We start from the raw sequence: 21364 nt of genomic DNA, 5'->3' as shown, positions 1-21364 counted from the left end.
TGAGATTCGGACTTATCCGATTCTCACCGTGCGACAGGGGGCCGGGTCGGCACTTAGCCAGTATCGCAAGCACATAATGAGTGTGCTTGCGATGCTGGCTATGTGCGATGTCAATCCTGACTATCTCTTCTATAGAGATAGCCAGGATTGACTTGCCTGCACAGCCTATTTTTTCTGCCGATGCCGACCGCGCGGGGCCGCGCATCGGCATCGGATCGGGATCGCAAGGTGACTGTCACCTTGCGATCTGCACTATCTTTTCTTCCGATTCTGACTATATAGTCAGAATCGGAAGAAAATATCTTACCGTGTGTACACACCTTTAGAGCGAGCACTGGCCATAGCTATTTCACTGGAGACTGCAACCAGGGATGCATCAGAATTGCAGCAAAAGGCACCAGAATGTACTCCCAATCCAGTTTATTGGTATCAGAGACAGTCCTGTGTTTGCTGTGGGAAGTCCTCACATGATGCCAGTCAGTGCTGGTTTAAATACAAAGTGTGTAATAAATGTAAGAAAAGAGGCCATATTGAAAGTGTGTGCCAGTCGGGGAAAACACCAAACCGCTCGCAAGTATCCAAAGTTCCCGGGAGAAAATATACAACATCCCAGGTACATAAAGTAGCCAACAATGAATCAGACTCTACTGATAGTACTGGTACAGAAAAAGGGTTATGCAGCCTAGAGATGCATTCTATGACGGCAAAAGAGCATCACGTGATTTGGGTCACTTTGGAAGTAGCAGGTATTGACTTAAAAATGGAGTTAAGGTGTGTACACACGGTAAGATCTTTTCTTCCGATTCTGACTATATAGTCAGAATCGGAAGAAAAGATAGTGCAGATCGCAAGGTGACAGTCACCTTGCGATCCCGATCCGATGCCGATGCGCGGCCCCGCGCGGTCGGCATCGGCCGAAAAAATAGGCTGTGCAGGCAAGTCAATCCTGACTATCTCTATAGAAGAGATAGTCAGGATTGACACTTAGCCAAAATCGCACAGAACCAGGATCGCAAGCACACTCATTATGTGCTTGCGATACTGGCTAAGTGCCGACCCGGCCCCCCATCGCACAGTGAGAATCGGATAAGTCCGAATCTCACCGTGTGTACACGGCCTAAGACACAGGCTCTGCTCTGTCAGTGCTAAATGCAAGTGATTACAAATGCCTGTTTGCTGCTAATCCTTTAAAGAAAACATCCGTAACACTCTGCACATACTGTATACGGGTGAACTGGTGTCCCCATTGGGAAAAATAAAAGTTTATGTGAAATACAAAGGCAATACCCATAAGCTGTATTTGTACATACTTCCACATGGTGGACCGCCATTATTGGGCTGCGAATGGATAAGGAAAATCCAACTTGATTGGCATTCCATTCACAGGCTACAATCTACTGCAGAGTTTCTCAAACTCGGTCCTCGGGGGCACACACAATGCATGTTTTGCAGGTAACCCAGCAGGTGCACAGGTGTATTAATTACTCACTGACACATTTTAAAAGGTCCACAGGTGGAGCTAATTATTTCACTTGCGATTCTGTGAGGAGACCTGCAAAACATGCACTGTGTGTGCCCCCGAGGACCGAGTTTGAGAACCTCTGATCTACTGCATCTGATGTATCCAACAATGACGCGGCTATTAAGGAACTTTCTAAATTGTTAGCTGCCGCACAACCCATTTTCCAACCAGGGATAGGCACGTTAAAGGACATTAAGGCCAGTATAGAGTTGGATCCACATGCCGTTCCAAAGTTTTGTAAAGCTCGCACAGTACCTTATGCCATCCGACCAGCGGTTGAGGAGGAACTACGGAAACTGGAAGACTCTGGTATACTCTCCCCAGTGGAATGGAGTGAATGGGCTACTCCCATAGTTCCGATAGTAAAGAAAGACAAAATGGGAAGTACCCGCATTTGCGGAGATTTCAAATTGGCAATTAATCCAGTACTACGGACTGTGCAGTATCCTTTGCCTAAAATAGAGGACATCTTTGCAGCTCTCTCAGGGGGCGACCGCTTCTCCAAAATTGACCTAGCTCAAGCGTACTTGCAAATGGAAATTGAGGAGGCATCTAAGAAATATTTAACCATCAATACTCACAAAGGTTTATTACAATATAACCGTCTTGTGTTTGGACTTTCTTCTGTCTCAGCATTATGGCAGAGAGCAATGGATCAAGTCCTACAAGGAATACCAGGTACGCAATGTTACCTGGATGATATAATTGTAACAGGCAAAGATGATGTGGACCATTTAAATAATTTGGAAAAAGTATTAACCCGACTACAGGAATATGGACTCAAAGTAAATAAAGATTAGTAAATAAAATAAAAATACCAGCATACCGGCGCCAGGAGCCCGACCGCCGTCTTACCGACAGTGTGGCAAGCGCAAATGAGCCCCTTGTGGGCTCACTGCGCTCACCACGCTACGGGCACGGTGGCGCGCTACGCGCGCCACACTATTTTATTCTCGCTCCAGGGAGGTCGTGGACCCCCACGAGGGAGAATAAGTGTCGGTATGCCGGCTGTCGGGCTCCCGGCGCCGGTATGCTGGTCGCCGGGAGCCCGACCGCCGGCATACTGAAGACCACCCATTGTGGACATGTGATTGATAGAGAAGGCCTGCACAAATCAAATGATAAAATTGAGGCAGTACTACAGGCACCCCAGCCACAGTCTGTGTCACAACTGAGATCTTACCTGGGCCTAGTTAATTATTTTCACAAGTTCTTACCAGACCTCTCCACAGTAATACACCCGCTAAATGCACTACTACAGAAAAATGCACAATGGAAATGGACAAAAGACTGTGATAAAGCATTCTCAGAAACAAAAAGATTGATTACATCTGATAAAGTCCTTACTCATTTTGATCCGAAACTACCCATCAGGCTGGCGTGTGATGCGTCACCATACGGCATTGGAGCAGTGTTATCACATCAACTGAGAGATGGTAGCAAGAAGCCAATAGCATTTGCTTCACGGTCTTTGACAGTGGCAGAGAAGAATTGTGCGCAAATTGACCAAGAGGCCTTAAGTTTAGTATGGGGAGTGAAGAAATTTCATCAATTTTTGTATGGGCAAAGGTTTACATTAATTATGGATCATCAACCACTGGTATCAATTTTTAACCCCCACAAGGGAGTCCCAGCCATGACTGCAGCTCGGCTTCAACGTTGGTCATTATTCTTGGGTGCTCATACATACGACATCGAGTTTAAGGAACAAAAGTACATGGCAATGCTGATGGTCTATCGCATTCTCCCTTGCCCCAAAGTGAGGAGGACAGTGATGGAGACCCCCTGGAAGTGTGTCACAATATGTTGATGGCACAGCTACCTATTACCAATGCCACGATCAATCGGGAAACAAGGAAAGACCCGGTACTATCAAAAGTAATGGACTTAACTCTCAAAGGTTGGCCTAAACATGGCGATGCTCAATTTTACGGGTTTTCGGGCAGGGGAGATCAGCTTTCTGTCTGTCAATGAACTCTATTGTGTGGGTCCCGAGTGGTAATACCACCTAAACTGCGAAACAGAGTTTTGGAAAATTTGCATGAGAGTCACCTAGGCACAGTAAAAATGAAGAATCTTGCTAGAAGCTATGTGTGGTGGCCAGTAATCGATGGTCAAATTGAAACTTTGACAAAAGGGTGTGAAGGATGTCAAAGAGTTCAAAATGTACCACCTTTAGCCCCGTTACACCCCTGGGAATGGCCTTCATCTCCATGGCAGCGGGTACATATTGACTTTGCTGGTCCATTCATGGATTGTATGTTTCTTATTGCAGTGGACGCTCATTCAAAATGGCCAGAGGTAATAAAGATGAAATCCACTACTTCTGAGAAAACAATTGCTGTGCTGTGAACCATCTTTGCTAGAAATGGTCTACCGGAGCAAGTGTGCAGTAACAATGGGCCACAGTTTGTGTCCATGGAATTCAAAAAGTTCATGCAAGACAATGGAATTAAACATTTTACATCAGCTCCACACCATCCAGCCACTAACGGTTTGGCTGAGAGATTTGTCCAAACATTCAAAAAAGCTATCAAGTCCATGCACCATGAACATCTACCTTTGCAACAAAAGATTGACAACTTCTTGTTTATATATCGTAGGACTGTGCACTCCACTACCGGTCAGCCTCCTGCGGTGCTATTTATGCAACGGAACCTACGGTCTCAGTGGGACTTGATAAAACCGTATGTAAGGCGGAAGGTACATAACAAACAGTTTCAATCAGTTTATCAGACACCTACTCGGTTCTTCCACATTGGCCAAGAGGTTCTGGTCCGTGATTATAGAGGAGACAAATGGCAACCGGGAATAGTTTCTTCCAAATCCGTCCCTCTGATGTACGTGATTGAAGTTGGAGGAGAATTGTGGCGTCGCCACATTGATCAAATCATTGAGGCTGGGAGACAAACTGACTGTACGTCGACAGCTGGTAGCCAAGCCAGTGATGTGGGGGTTTATGTATACCCCTCTGGAACTGATACAGAGACAGTTCCTGACACTGTGGAGGAAATGTACCCCTCTGGGTCAGATACAGAGACTGTTCCCAAACCTGTTATGGAGTCACCTGAGCATGAGGTTCCCTTAGTAACAACCGATCCTGAACCTTCTAGTGTGATTTCTGTGGAGCAGCCAGTCACTCTGGGAGTTAAACATCGGTATCCAGACAGAGTTCGTAAGGCACCTCAAAGGCTTGATTTGTAGCCTTCTGGGGTAACATATACATTGCTTAGTGCTAACATTTTCATGTCTGCATTTATCTAAGTTGGGAGGAGTGTGGTGTATATAGTTCCCATTGCTGTATATGTGTTCTGGTGGAAGGTTACAACGGATCTTATTTTGTATTTGTATTAGTTGGTGTATGAATCTATTTCTGTGTTCTTTGGTTTCCTGTATTTCTCCAGTAAAGAAGCATGCAACACTCCCTGTGTCCTGGTTACATAAAAAACTCTTATTGAAATATAAGTATCAGATTTAACAGGAGGAGGGGGGTTGGGGGAGGAGGGGGGGGGGCATTGGCAGATATAACCTGTGCAGAGAGATTAGATTTGTGTGGAGAGTGTTCAAACTGAAATCTAAATTGCAGTGTAAAAATAAAGCGGCAAGTATTTACCCTGCACAGAAACAATATAAACCACCCAAATCTAACTCTCTCTGCACATGTTATATCAGCCCCCCCCCACCCGCAGTGCACATGGGGGGTCATTCCGAGTTGATCGCTCGCTAGCAGTTTATAGCAGTCGTGCAAACGCTAAGCCGCTGCCCTCTGGGAGTGTATTTTAGCTTAGCAGAAGTGCGAACGAAAGGATCGCAGAGCGACTACAAAAAAAAATAATGCAGTTTCAGAGTAGCCCCCGACCTACTCCATTTTGCGATCACTTCAGAGTGTTCAGTCCATATTTGACGTCACAAACACGCCCTGCGTTCGCCCAGCCACGCCTGCATTTTTCCTGGCACACCTGCATTTTTCCTGGCACACCTGCGTTTTTTCAAACACTCCCTGAAAATGGTCAGTTGACTTGACACCCAGAAAAGCCCACTTCATGTCAATCACTCTGCGGTCAGCAGTGCGACTGAAAAACTTCGCTAGACCTTGTGTGAAACTGCATTGGCCGTTGTGAAAGTACATCGCGTGTGCGCATTGCGCCGCATACGCATGCGTAGAAGTGCCGCTTTTTCACTTAATCATTGCGCAGCGAACATTTTTATCTAGCGATCAACTTGGAATGACCCCATGGTTTTGCCCATCTGCTAACAAATTTGCTACTATGATCAGTTCTAAATTAGGCCCAATATTTGGTGTGACCATCCTTTTCCTTCAAAACAGCATCAATTCTTCTAGGTACACTTGCACACAATTTTTTAAGGAACGCAGCATGAAGGTTGTTTTGGAGAACTAACCACACTGTCAAGACAGGCTGTTTTTGTGAATCCGTTGGACTCAGACCAATCAATGGAGTAGATGCTCCTGTATACAGGAAACAAGGAGGATGAAGATAATTCCTTTTCATATACTTTATTAATGACAACAGATCTTAATGTAGCTGACCAAAAGTCAGTGATTAACAAGTTCTAGGTTGTCGAGTCTGAGGTTACCTGACTCCTGAAGAACGAAGTTGAAGAACACAGAGAGGGATTGTTTGTTTGAGGATGAGGAGACGTGGCTGAGGAACACTGAAGAAGTTTGCTGGATGAGGTGGAAGCGTGAATGAAGAACTGTGAAGAATTGGATACTGGATGATGTGAAGACGTGAATGAAGAACTGTAAAGAATGTCCACTGAATGATACGAAAACGTGAATGAAGAACTGTGAAGAATTGTTTGCTGGATGGTGAAAGACGTGAACGAAGAACTGTGTAGACTGTGCACTGGATGATGCGGAGACGTGAATGAAGAACTGTGAAGAATGTCCACTGGATGATGCAAAGACGTGAATGAAGAACTGTGAAGACTGTCCATCCTGGAGGATGTGACGACGTGAATGAGGAACTGTGAAAAATGGCCACTGGATGATACGAAGATGTGAATGAAGAACTGTGAAGAATGTCCACTGGATGATGCGAAGACGTGAATGAAGAACTGTGACACTAGAAGAAGCTGGCGACCACCACGGGGCTCTGGAGAATCCGAAGGTACCGTTGGGTGAGCGGTTAACCGTGACCACGCTCTGGAGGGCTGACGGGTACTAAGCAGCGAGAGACGGCAGGCAACTCGGAGAGCAGAGCTGGAACCAGAATACCTGGAGATGCACAGAACAATCTGTGGGAGCACAGAGCTAGGGTACAGAGTAACTACAACAAAGCACTGGCACACAAGGAAACAGGATTGGCTGACACTCACACATAGAAGCCCATTGGTGCTGCACTTGGTCTCCAACATGGCTGCCCCCTATGCTGCAGACACACAGGAGCGCTGCAGGCCATTAGATCACAGAAACAGAATTTATACACCTGGCGCCATCACTGATTAAGTCAGAGCAGCTAATCTCGGGGATTTGAGGAAGCTGCCGACACCCTCTTGGAGGTGGAGAAATGCGTTTGGGACAGGACAGGACACTAGTGCAGACACTGCAGCATTCTCTGCCTGTGTCAAAAACTCCGGAGCCGGCCGGCCGGCCACAGCTATCATTAGCAGACCCTAATGCTTGGAGGAAGGAGCTAGCAGAAATACCTACCAGTGAGACAAGCTTAGGGTAAAAGCTGCTTGTTGAAAGATAACACTGGGAGAGGTATTGTTAATGAATACACTGCAAAATGTTTTCTAATATATCTGCTGTCGTCTGACCCTGTCTGCTGGAGTCTCTGCATGTGCATATTGCATGAATTTTGAGCTTTTAAATACAGCTGTTTGATTATTACATCACTGGGAGAGTTATTGTCAGTGACTGCAGTGAATGGTGCTTTCTATAAATCTCTGCTGGTTATTAACCCTACATTGGAGTGTATGCATGTGCTTATTGCATGAACTTTGAGCTCTCAATACAGCTGCTTGTCTACATCATCATTTGGAGAGACATTGTCAGTGACTGCATGGCAGGGTGCTTTTAACTATATCTGCTGGGTACTGACCTCTTATATGGAAGTTTATACATGTGCTTATTGCATGACTCTTTAAGCTCTCAATACTAACCATTAGAAAAAGCATTAACACCGTAGGAAAAGCTTTGGTGTGGTACAAAGTGTGCTCATTTATTTTTTTAAGGCTAACTCCAGCAGTAGATAAAGACAACCTTTCTGTCAAACTGACAGGTGACACACCCCCTTGCTCCTAGGCTCCACCCCCTTTAATATTAAATTATAGTGTTTTATATCGCTTTAATATAAAATTTTAGATAAAATTTTATATAAATTTATAGTGTTCGATATTAAACCGTATTAAAAATTGTCGCGTAACAACAGTCGCAGAGTGTCACGCAACACCAGGCGCAGAATGCACAATAAAGATCACAAAACAGTTTGTGATGAAAAAAATTCACTATTTTGACATGACTAGTCTGTACACTTTCAAGCATTACTTTGTTATAGTTCACACATTCCAACAATTTAAACATCACGCTTGGTACACATGGTGCAGTTTGTAAAGGCATAATGACTAATGACCATGTCCATTTTCTTAGATGTACGGAAGCATCACACATGGCACTAATTTAAAAACATATTGCTTTTAATGGCCATGAGTGATAAATGATGACAGCACATTTTAAAAAACCCACAGATCTAATTTTTCTTAGATGTACGGAAGCGTCACACATGACACTAATTTAAAAACATATTGCTTTTAATGGCCGTGAGTGATAAATGATGACAGCACATTTTTGAAAACCCACAGATCTAATTTTTCTTAGATGTACGGAATGTGTTGACTCAAATCGGATTTTCCGTATTTTGGATTAATTAGATATCATAATGAGATATCATGGTGATGAGTCCTAAATCTAAGCACAGAATGCATTTATGTTACATGTACACATTATACACACATGGATATTTATGGAATCATAAAATAATTTATATTCATGTACATTAGTTCATAAGTACTTCTGTATAATGCTTTTTATGAATTATTTTTGTTATTAAATAATTTTATTCTAAATTTGGAAGGACAGCCATTCAATCTATACAAGCACTTTAGAGCACTCAGGAATTGTTTTTTTCTGTATCTTTATTGTAACTGAAAAGCATGATTACATTTACTAATGTATAAACCAAAGATTATATGTTTAAAAACCCATTTTCCGTATTTTGGATTAATTAGATATCATAATGAGATATCATGGTGATGAGTCCTAAATCTAAGCACAGAATGCATTTATGTTACATGTACACATTATACACACATGGATATTTATGGAATCATAAAATAATTTGTATTCATGTACATTAGTTCATAAGTACTTCTGTATAATGCTTTTTATGAATTATTTTTGTTATTAAATAATTTTATTCTAAATTTGGAAGGACAGCCATTCAATCTATACAAGCACTTTAGAGCACTCAGGAATTGTTTTTTCTGTATATATATATATATATATATATATGCATATATAAGTATTTGGTATGTGTTTGAAGTGCTGAGTATGGCATGTAAGGTACCGCTAACAGATTATATCTTTATTGTAACTGAAAATCATGATTACATTTACTAATGTATAAACCAAAGATTATATGTTTAAAAACCCCGCCCCAGCATCTTGGAAATGTGGGACGGCATGCCACAGGTTGGTGGGGGCCATATGGCTCACAGCCATGGCTATAAGAATAGGACACAGCACTGAAGTGGGACAGAGCACTGAGAAGAAATTTCAAACGAACTTGCATCGCTATACACACGTGAAGACATTATGGCAAGTGTTATTATTATTATTATTATTATTTATTATTATTATTATTATCATTATGGATCTAGCATGTTATATTTTTTTATTTTACAAATATGGCTGTGAAATAAGTATAATTGTCACCCACTGAAGGTTGTTTAAATATGTGGTAATAGCGCCATCTAGTGGTTCATTTTAGGAATGCACCGACATTTTTATTTTACAAATATAGCTGTGAATTAATGTGTGTAAAGTGCAGAAATGGTATATGAAATGTTAGGAAGCGCTTCCTAAAATTTCATATATCATTTCTGCACTTTAATCTACAATTGTTATTTAGTAAGTACCATTGGGAGCCGCTTAGTATTGTTAGTAAGTACCATTGGGAGCCGATTAGTATTGATTAAATTAATTAATATTGTGTATGATAAAACGCGCAGGCTAGTTGATCACACGAACAACAGTCATTTATTTTGGTTTTTAATTAATATGATTGCCTGAAGGTTGTTTAAATATGTGTCGAGCACCAGGCATTTCTTTTGGCTTTTAATTAATGTGACTGCCTGAAGGTTATTTAAATATGTGGTAATAGCGCCATCTAGTGGTTCATTTTAGGAATGCACCGACATTTTTATTTTACAAATATAGCTGTGAATTAATGTGTGTAAAGTGCAGAAATGATATATGAAATGTTAGGAAGCGCTGCCTAACATTTCATATATCATTTCTGCAATTTAATCTACAATTGTTATTTAGTAAGTACCATTGGGAGCCGCATAGTATTGTTAGTAAGTACCATTGGGAGCCGATTAGTATTGATTAAATTAATTAATATTGTGTATGATAAAACGCGCAGGCTAGTTGATCACACGAACAACAGTCATTTATTTTGGTTTTTAATTAATATGATTGCCTGAAGGTTGTTTGAATATGTGTCGAGCACCAGGCATTTCTTTTGGCTTTTAATTAATGTGACTGCCTGAAGGTTATTTAAATATGTGGTAATAGCGTCATCTAGTGGTTCATTTTGGGAATGCACCGACACAGTATTTCATCTAAATCGTTTGACAGATATTAATCGTATCTCATTTTCATTATTGGTTCAGAGACAGACAATGCAGAACATCAACAGCAAAGATGCTTTCATGTGTAGATCCGGTTCTGATGATGATGATTTGCCAAGTTATCAAACGACCCATGGTAAGCTATGTCTATAAATGCCATTGACACGTTTTTATTTATATTTAAAGTTTAAATAGTATGAAATTATAGTCAAGGTCTACAATTTGTTCATTTTTACTTATTTTTAAAAGTTTAAATAGTATGAACGTACAACAGTCTGGATACATTGATAAGTAATTATTAAATAGTAATTATTAAATAATTATTATTTTCTCATTTTTATTTCCCCCGATTTGACAGTAATCACAAATACAGAGAATTTCGATTCGGTTGAAGATAGCCCATTTGGTTTAGATTTCAGCATTATACCCGATTTTACTAATATTTTGGAATTGGCTCCAGCCTGTGAGTAACATGATATTTTTATTTATTTTTTATTTATTTATTTTTTATTATTAGTTTTATTTATTTATTTATTTTTCCACGGCTAAAGAATTAAAAATAAACCTTGTACAGTTGTGCTGATTTGTTGTCAACTGTACACACTTTATATTCTCAATAATGCATCTCTTTTTCATGTTATTCTAATTTTATACCGTATGTAATATTTATTTTTTCATTTTTTCACCGGCTAAAGATTCCACAAAAATGGATGATGCGATGGCTGACGGTATTCTACGGGACATATTGAACAAACCTGAATATTGTCACAACGCTGCTATACAGACCAGCAATGTTGTTGATGAGCGACCGTTTTCCCCCCACGCGACAGGGGGTCGGGCTAAAACATTCGAATATAAAGCAGGTGTGTAATCAAACACTGTTATATGGTATATTGTTATGCTGTGATTTAAATGCTGATTTACGTGCATCGGCGTTTATATTTATTTTATAATATATGTATTACAGATGATGCGGTAGCAAGGCGATATGATCCTACGATACCAACAGACCGTGATACCGTCGCGCAAATACACAGGCCTAGTACAAGCGGGAAAACATCAAAACGCACAACCGCCGCTGAAACGGGGAACCATCATTTCGCAACAGCTGGTGTGTAATCAAACACTGTTATATGGTATATTGTTATGCTGTGATTTAAATGCTGATTTACGTGCATCGGCGTTTATATTTATTTTATAATATATGTATTACAGATGATGCTGTAGCAAGGCGATATGATCCTACGATACCAGCAGGCCATGATACCGTCGCGCAAATACACAGGCCTAGTACAAGCGGGAAAACATCAAAACGCACAGCAGCCGCTGAAACGGAGAACCATCAATTCGTAACGCCGTCAATTGTACATAACAGCCTAAAGGACGTTGCTAGGTCATCGGTTATGGTGGTGCATAACGGTTGTATCAACCCGAACAAACGAAGGCCGGCTCGACCAAGAACGAATGAGAGAAGTCATAATTCAGCATTTACAGATCTGAAAAGAAAATTGTCATATTCCGAAAATGATAAGCCGCAACGGAGAAGGATCGCGTTACAAACTGTATCATGCGTAAGTAATGATGTTGCTGTAACATCAAAACACACAGCGTTTAACACTGCAGACCGGGATGTCGCTGGTAATACAAAGACTGTAAAGGTTAAGAGGGCATCGCGTCTCTCAAGAAGTAATGTTAAGCAATTGCAGCAATCAGCGGTAATCACAATTCCAGATACACAGGTTTGTTCTGAAACAGAAACAAGGCACATAGCAGGCATTGGTTTGTTATCAAATATTAACTCAAGAAGTAATGTTAAGCAATTGTCGCAATCCGATGTCATCACTATTCCCGATACACAGGATTGCTCTGAAACAAGGCACATAGCTGGTAATCCTGTGATATCAGATATTGATGACATAAATGGGCAAGAGCTTATTACAAACTGTGTAGAGTCAACGACACAAGAACCGCAGAATAGTTCTGATGAAGTATTATCAGCCGTTGCAGGAATACCTGGTAATACTACAACGGTTGATTGTGAAACATCAATGCCCAATATTTTTACAACGACAGCCATGGTACACGCATCGGCTGATGCTTGTGCACCGGCGCGAGGGATAGAGCCCGACATAGTTGATGAATGTCAAAATTCAGAACAATTAGGCCAAGACGCTGAAATACAATTTTACGCGTTGTTGGGTAAGATACGGGAAGATGTTGAGAACATGGGCGTAAAAGCCGGATATTTGTTAAAACACATTAAAGGTGTGAGCCACGGTAGTAAATGTAAACAAGACATTGTTAAAGAAGTTGTTGAGACGTATATGAATGTCATGTCAAAATACATAGATCGGTCGGTTCTGACAACTGAATTTATTAAAGCCAGCATACATCATTTTGCAGAAATAAATGAAACTGAGTTGTGACTAGGCATGCTAGGCAATGGTTTGAAACGTGTTTTAAATTTAAATGCCTGTAAAAAAAAAACACGAATTAAACCTTGTTTAACATACAAGATCTCACAGTTATTCCGACGTGCAAAGGTGAAACAGGCTGTAACAACATTAACCAGATTGAGAAAGCGCAAGCGGCACAGGGAACATGTTGTAGGCGGGAAGCAGAGTGCGATGTATGTAGATTTAGATCAATCGCCACCCCAAGCATTACCGAATGACGAATCACAGACTGACAATATTGAGCGCATTGCAAGCCCCATATATGATGATGCAGGCAGTGTCGAGTCACCCGGTAATGACGAAGGTCGGCAACATGTATACTTGGAGGCGATTAACTGTTATGAACGACAACGACCGTATTTCAGAGCCGTTGAGTACCACAATCACTATCGGTTTGTTAATTTGGACAGGGTTACATCATTTGTAGAGGGGGTTCGAGCCATTCATACGGCTATACAGGCCATGCTCGATGGCGTCCTTGCGGGCGTGGATCCTGCCGACCGCGTTCAGCTTAGATTGGAGGGGGGTGGGTTACACAACGCCATCTATTCGCATCGTAAGCCGCAAGAAACATTAGACGCTGCCAGTTTTTTGAATCAGATTACAAACACGCTTCAAAGTAACGCTGAATTCTTATTATCCACAGGCTTAAGATTTGTGATAAGTATTTTTATGAACAGATCAGGATCTGGTTTGACTGGTAGGAGTTTACAACGCCTGCCCCAAAGTTTAATAATAAATAAAAGAAAGAGATATCTCTATGACTTCAGACGCATAGGTAATAACCTGTGTTTGGCCGCTAGCGTCTGTAAACTTCTGGATAAAGGTAACAATGCCAATGATCATGTAATACAGGAGAGAGCGATCCAACTACATAAAGCTTTGAATCTGCCGCTTGATAAAGCGGTCAGCTTTAGCGATGTTGCAATTTTTGAAAATTATTTAAATGTTTCGATCAATCTCCTCTATTACAGTCAAGGGGATTGGAAATACTACAGTACGGACAGCCGTTACAAAGACACGCTGTTTGTGCTATATCACGATTGTCACTTTTATGGGATACTCGATATCAAAGCGTTTCTTGGAGCCCGATATTATTGCATCCGTTGTCATAGCGCTTACCATCATAGAAATAATCACGATTGTCTTTTCTTTTGTAAGGCTTGTCACAGGCCGGATTGTATTGACGATGGTGTGACGGCTTTAAGGTGTTCGGTGTGTAGGGTATTTTGTCGATCAAACGAGTGTTTAGAGCTACACAAAGCTTTAGCTCTTGATCACAAAATATCCTGTCTTGAACATGTATATTGTGACAAGTGTTGTCTCTACAGGCGAACAGATCATAACTGCCGAGGCCTAAAGTGCCCCATTTGTAAGGTGTTCGTTGATGGGTTTTCGAACCATTTGTGCTATATACAAACCATCAAGCCGGAAGAGCCCACAAAGAAATACATCTTTTATGATTTTGAGTGTATGCAGGAGACAGGTGTGCACATACCAAACTACTGTTACGCTTTAACATTAACGGGGGAGAAAGACTGGGAGTTTAAGGGTGTTGCGTGTATCGAAGACTTTGTAAAGACGTTCATGAAACCAAAATTTGAGCATTACACATTCATAGCCCATAATGCAGGTCGCTATGATGCGTATTTTGTGCTGCGCCAGCTGATTAAGGAGAAATTAAAGATGGAATTATTATCTAGAGGCGGCAACATAATGTGCATCACGGTAAAAGATTTGAAGATAAGATTTATCGACTCTTTAAATTTTTTACCCATGCGGCTTAGCAAGTTACCAAAGGCGATGGGGTTTGATGGTACCAAAGGTTATTTCCCACATTTTTTTTAACACAGCTGATAACCAAAATTACATAGGCGCTATGCCATCAATAGAGTATTTTGGTCCACAATACATGATGCCTGATGAATTATCTGAGTTTACAGCCTGGTATAAACAGCATGTACACAAACCGTTTAACTTTCAAAAAGAGCTCGTACGATATTGTAAAGAAGATGTGAAAATATTACAAAAAGCTTGTGATGCTTTCAGATCGGCTGTTATAGCCATGACAGAACAGGAATTTCTAATAACAAAGAAAAAAAAAAAGGTTGTGGTTAAACATCACATCGAAGCTTTTCAATTAGTCACGTTGGCTTCCGTATGCATGGCCATGTACCATTGTAAATTTTTACAGGAAAAGACACTGGCCCTTGTACCGGGTGATAACTATCACAAGACTCAGAAGCGTTACTCAATGCCAGCCATACAGTGGTTAATGTACATAGAACACAAAGAAGGTGTGAGTATAAGACACGCTTTACAAGGGGGCGAGAAGAAAGTTGGTAAATACAGCCTGGATGGTTACGCCGTGATTAACGGAACACCCACTGCATTTGAATTCCAAGGTTGTTTTTATCACGGCTGTGGTGCTTGTTACAACGCCGATGATAAAAACAAACTGACTAAAACGACCTACGGTCAATTACACCACAAGACGCAGGTAAAGTTGCACTACCTTAAACGTTGTGGATTTCAGATACGTGAAATCTGGGGTTGTGAATGGAAGTCTATGCTAGATTCTGATGCGGATCTACAGGCTTTTCTGAAGGGCAAAGAATTACCCGAACCCTTGGAGCCGCGTGATGCTCTTTATGGCGGGCGCACAAACGCCATAAACCTGTATCACAAAACAGGCTGTGATGAAAAAAATTCACTATTTTGATTTCACCAGCTTGTACCCATATGTTAACAAAACCAAAACGTATCCTATACAGCACCCACGCATTATTTATAAGGACTTTGGTGATGTCACAAAGTATTTTGGTTTTGCCAGGGTTAAAGTTTACCCGCCTCGTGGCCTATTTTTTCCGGTTCTGCCGGTTAAAATGGGTGGCAAGTTAATGTTTCCATTATGTCGCACATGCGCTGAGTCTGGACAGACTGAGCCGTGCGTTCATGATTCAGAAAAACGTGCACTCATCGGTACATGGTGTACCGTGGAACTAAACTTGGCTGTAGAAATGGGGTACATGGTGTGTAAAATCTATGAGGTGTGGCATTTTGATGAGAGCTCTGACAAATTGTTTTCAGGCTACATTAAAACGCACCTCAGGGATAAACAAGAGGCCTCTGGTTATCCCGAATGGTGTACAGACGCCGAGAAACGCCAAGAGTATATAGACGCCTATCAAAAAAATGAAGGCGTGTCTTTACGACCCGATCACATAGAAATCAATCCCGCTAAAAGACAAATTTCAAAATTGTTTTTAAATTCCTTATGGGGTAAATTTGGTCAACGTAGCAACATGCCCAATACGTGTCTAGTGACCGATCCCGACAAACTTTTTGAATACGCGTTCTTACCGTACTATGACGTGTCCGCTTTGGACTTTGTTGACGATGATACAGTTATGGTAAATTGGAAGTATGCCAAAGATCATTACACCAGGGGCGCAATTTCAAATGTAACTATAGCCATCTTTACAACGGCTTATGCACGTGTTGAACTGTACAAAATACTGTATAGATTACAAGATAGATGTCTTTATCACGACACAGATTCTGTAATTTTTGTCAGTAGACCCGGTGACTGGTGCCCGCCATTGGGTGATTATTTAGGCGAGTTGACCAGTGAACTACCCACAGGCACCCATATAACAGAATTTGTCTCAGCCGGTCCCAAGTCATACGGCTATCGACTAAACAACGGAAAGACCTGTTTAAAAGTTAAAGGTATAACGCTCAATGTTGATAATGCGCAGCACGTTAACTTTGACAGCCTGAAAGAACTGGTCTTAGATTATCCTTTAAATCCCGAAGGCGATGACCAGAAAAAGGTTGTGATCCGTCAACCCGGTATAGTACGTGTGAAAAAGTGCTGGCAGATAGAGACGCGTACTTTGCAGAAGACGCAAAGGTGTGTTTATACTAAACGGTCTCTTACGGACAACTTCACAACACTGCCGTTCGGCTATTAAGATGGACACCAGATTTCAGCACCCTTTCTCATGTATTTTAGCGGGTCCGTCCAATTCGGGTAAAAGTTATTTTGTGAAAACGCTGTTGCAACACGCTGCAACACATATGACTCATGTTCCTGATAATGTTGTTTGGTTTTACACCTGTTGGCAGCCTATATACGACCAACTTCTGTGTGATTACCCCGGTACGCGTTTTATAGAGGGCTTACCAGAGTCTTTTAGCGATGATCAACTTTTTCCCCCTGATAAGATTAATTTAACAGTGATTGATGATTTGATGGACGCGGCAAGTAATAATTCTGAGGTTGAGAAAGCTTTCACAAAGTATGTACACCATCGTAATCTCAGTATCCTGTACCTTGTCCAAAACATATTTTGTCAAGGTAAAAAGAGCAGAACTATACATTTAAACACAAAATATATGGTCCTGTTCAAAAACCCCAGGGATAAAATGCAGGTGGGCATTCTGGCTAGACAAATGTACCCATCGAAACATCGTTTTTTTCTCGAAGCCTATGAATCCGCGACGGCTGCCCCTTATGGTTATTTACTGGTTGATTTAAGAAACAACGCTCTTGACGATTATCGTTTACGAAGCGGCTTATTCCCACCAGACACGCCTGTCGCTTTTGTCATTAAGAAACGTGGTTCTATAAAGCTATAACCGTACAACCTTTAGTCATTTGTTGTCATTCTAACAACGGTGAACATGTCGGGGCGGATAAGACGTAATTGGGTGCTTTTAAAAACGTTAATTAAAGCAACACCAATCCAAAGAAATGCTATTTTATCCAACGCTTCAAACGATTTAGTCACGGCTATTTGTGAGATAGCGCTCAACACGCTTAAAGGTAAAATACAGCTGTCTCAACGACAGTTGAACTACCTTAAAAAGAAGCGAGCGCTTATAAAATCACTTTGTAATAAGAAATGTGCCATTGGAAAAAAGAAGAGGCTGGTTAAACAGTCGGGTGGTTTTATCGGTTCGCTGCTTGGTTTTGCTATACCACTAATTACAGGACTATTGTCTAATCGCTGATGGAGTACGCTGAGAAAATGTATCTGGTACCTCAGAATCAGATAGACCGTTTACATAACAGCGACGACATACGTAAAACAGCAACGCATGGTCTAGATGTAGAGATCGTGAAAATACTACAGAATAATGATTTATCAGAATATGAAAAAGCAAAGCGATATACAATGTTGTTGCAGAGATACCTGGTGTTGAGTAAACAGGCTGATAGTGAAATGTCAACTTTAGCTCTTTTATCACCCGTTGCAAAATCTGTCGATGAATCAAATAATACGACACAGCCTATTGCACCCGATGCTGTTTATCATGAGCTTTTGAGCGGTGTTAATGACCGGTATAAGAAAAACTGTGAAATACTATTGAGTAAAATGACACGCTCTAAACACATCACAGACTGGAACAGTAAAGGGGAGTTTCTGTACAAAGGCGTCACTGTGCCTGGTTCCAACATGTTAGATTTAATAAGAAGCATCACGCAAAGTAACGGTGTGTCGATCCGTAATATACCGAATGGGTGGCCTGAATTTATGCGGGCAATGTCTGAATTGAATATTCCCTCAACCGTCATAGCCAATGCGCCAAATAGAATGTGTTTAGAACGATTAAAAGCTGAGAAGCAGGATGACTCTGATGGCGCTGTGACATCGCCCATGTCGTTACAAACCCTTAACAAAGGTCGAATAAATGTTTTAAGTCCCCCAGGTTTAACAACACCGCACGGTTACTTACTGCCTAGGAAAAGATCCGTAAATCTATTTCAGGATTCACAGTGGCTGAAACTATAACATATAACTAATTTATAATATTTTTATACACTGTATTTTGTGTTGGTATTTTGCGCCACAATGTTTAACTTATGTCAATAATATTTTATGTAATGTTTTAAATGCTTCTTTACCGTGTTATATATACATATATCAATAAAATATGCTTATGCTTTATAAAACAACGTTTTGTTCTTTGTTTCTATTGCTGTAAACGGAAGAAATTTCAAGCACGCGATATAAAGTTTAATAAACAACGTTGTTTATTAGAAAAACATCATAGATATGATGCGTTGTACATAAAACGTATCAAACAGAATGTTGATTACAAGTTACACAAACAATACAACGTTGTGCGTAACACGCTTCACACACAGCGTTGTGCGTGAAACGTTTTATGTACAACGTGCCATAGTTATGACACGTTGTACATAAAACGCTTCACGCACAGCGTTGGTTACAAGTTACACAATTCTGTATATATCTATATGCATAATGACTCAGACAATGGCTTCTTGGGAGTCGTCTTACAAAATTTGAAACAAAACAATCATTACGTTTTGTGTCATCACTAAAACGGGCCAGTACATCCACATATTTGTATTTTTTACACATGTAAAATATAAAGTATATGCAATATTGACTGCAAACGGTACTGTTAAAATTTTGCAACTGCTTATTTTGGTAATAAACACTTTTTGAATTCAAGTTTAAAAAATGTATTATCGCTTTTGGGAATAGGGGGCTGTCAGGGGCTAACCCGTAAGAATCAAAAAAGTAACATTCACGCTGTTCGTTAAAATAAGCGGCCAACCAGTGCGCACCCGGCTGCCCGCTGCTATGCGTATTGATTACAAACGCGCAGGGATATTGCGACAGTTTACTGACCGGTAACATATCGCACGGATACGTTCCTTTAAAAATATGCCTTGTGCTTTGCACGGCGTACAGAATACAGTTTATCTGTAATGTGTTAATTTTTTCAGCAGCGTAGTGTTAGTTTATTTCATTTATAGATAATCGTACAGCACATCGCGCCTTTGATTAATCTCGATGATGTTATCAAATAGAGCGTATATTATCACATTGACTGTCCGGTCCAACGCTTCTGCAAAGCGGAATTCGGCACGTAGATTGCCTGTTCTTATCAGGGAAAGGTGTTCTCCACACTCCTGTTCTAGTGGAAGGTCAAAAGCAAATAGCGTGTAGCCCCTGAGGTACTCTTCGCGGTCAATCAGTATACCATTGTCAGATTTCTGCTTATTTGTGATCTGTATGAGTGACATATACTCTCTTACAGCATTACCGCTTTCAAAGTCGGGTTGAAATGGCTTGGCGGGGTGCGGCGTTCCATCCAGATAAAGGGACGCAAAACTTACATTTTTATGTTCAAAGCACAGGGGGTTCCGGTTATGGATTCCTGAAAATGATTCGTTATCCACAAAACCGGCTATAACTGTTTTCGGCACTTGTCCTAAAAATAAATTTTCTAGATTGAATACTCTACTGCCTGTTGGTACGCTGTAGATTTTCATCCCAACGCGGTCAATCGCGTATTTCGCGTTACCGTTTAACAGGGCCTGCGCATGCCCAATCCGCACGGCCGGTGAGACCTGAACTCTTTTCACGAACAGGGATGCAGCTGTGATCTGTATTTTAAAGGCATCCGCCTCAGATGACATTAAGCAGAATGCGTCTTTGTTTCTGGTTAGTTTAATCTTCAGATCAACGGCGTTTAAAATTATTGAAACTGGGTAGGTGAGGTAGGTTCCTGCGCACTCTCTATGCTGCCTAGCGTAAGGTCCTATCCTGATGTGTCACCACACACCTGTAACAGATTAAATACACAAAAAGAAAAATTGGATAGAACCTGCTGTGGGCGCAACGTGTGGGTGGCGGTGATGTTACACCGTGGGGTCAAAGTACAAGGTTATTTGAATGAGAGAATCCCTCTCTGTTCTTCTAAAGAGTCCCTCATCCGGTAAGTTCTTCTCCCTCAAACGATGTTGTATGCGGAGAAAACACAAATTGTACACAAGAGTTCAAAAAGAGAATTTCTCCCAATGCAGATAGTTCAGAGTGATGGTGACTTCTCCCCGGACTCTACGGACTATGGTGTGGTGGAAAAATGTGAAGATATCCGTATGGGTTCACCCTGGTGTTTCAAAGTAGACGTGGCCTCTCACATGTGTGCTTACTTTCATGCAAATGGAAAAGACCTATAAAGGTTTCTTTATAGCCCCCTAAGGGTATTCTTGGTACCGAAAGTGGGTATGCTCCAAACATTCACATGCAAACACTTCTGAAAGGATGCTCACATCTGGGCTTACTTCAGAAGGCGCCGTACTTTCATATAAAGGTATCTTTATCCCAGCAGGCTGGATGGTCGTCCTCATTCACCCCCTTTGTTTCGTATTTAGGCTCGATGTAAAGCACAGAAACGGAGGGATGTATGAGGTTTCAATGCATTTATTGTATAAAATCAACGTGGATCAATAAAAACAAACTCTGAATGGTATACCACAACAAGCAATCTCATAGATGTTTCATCAGCAAGGTCAAAAAGGTGGGAACAAAGATGTTAACCCGGGGTGTCTCACCGTATTCCTGCTGATAGGGATGATTGGAGTGGTACCTCAGATCCTCACATGCTCCAACGTATTTCGACTGAGTCTTTTTCAAGGTTGAAAAAGACTCATTAGTCGAAATGCGTTGGAGCATGTGAG

General features: G+C 41.1%; 1 pseudogene; it reads left to right on the top strand.

The window, feature by feature from the left end:
- The first annotated feature begins 688 nt into the window (after positions 1-688).
- Positions 689-20863, top strand: LOC134978410 (uncharacterized protein K02A2.6-like; annotated as a pseudogene).
- The last annotated feature ends 501 nt before the right edge of the window (positions 20864-21364 follow it).

This window comes from Pseudophryne corroboree, chromosome 1 (assembly GCF_028390025.1).
Source record: "Pseudophryne corroboree isolate aPseCor3 chromosome 1, aPseCor3.hap2, whole genome shotgun sequence".
In the NCBI taxonomy this organism is placed as follows: domain Eukaryota; kingdom Metazoa; phylum Chordata; class Amphibia; order Anura; family Myobatrachidae; genus Pseudophryne; species Pseudophryne corroboree.
Note: the sequence above shows the minus strand (reverse complement) of the source record. Positions and strands in the feature narration are given on the sequence as shown.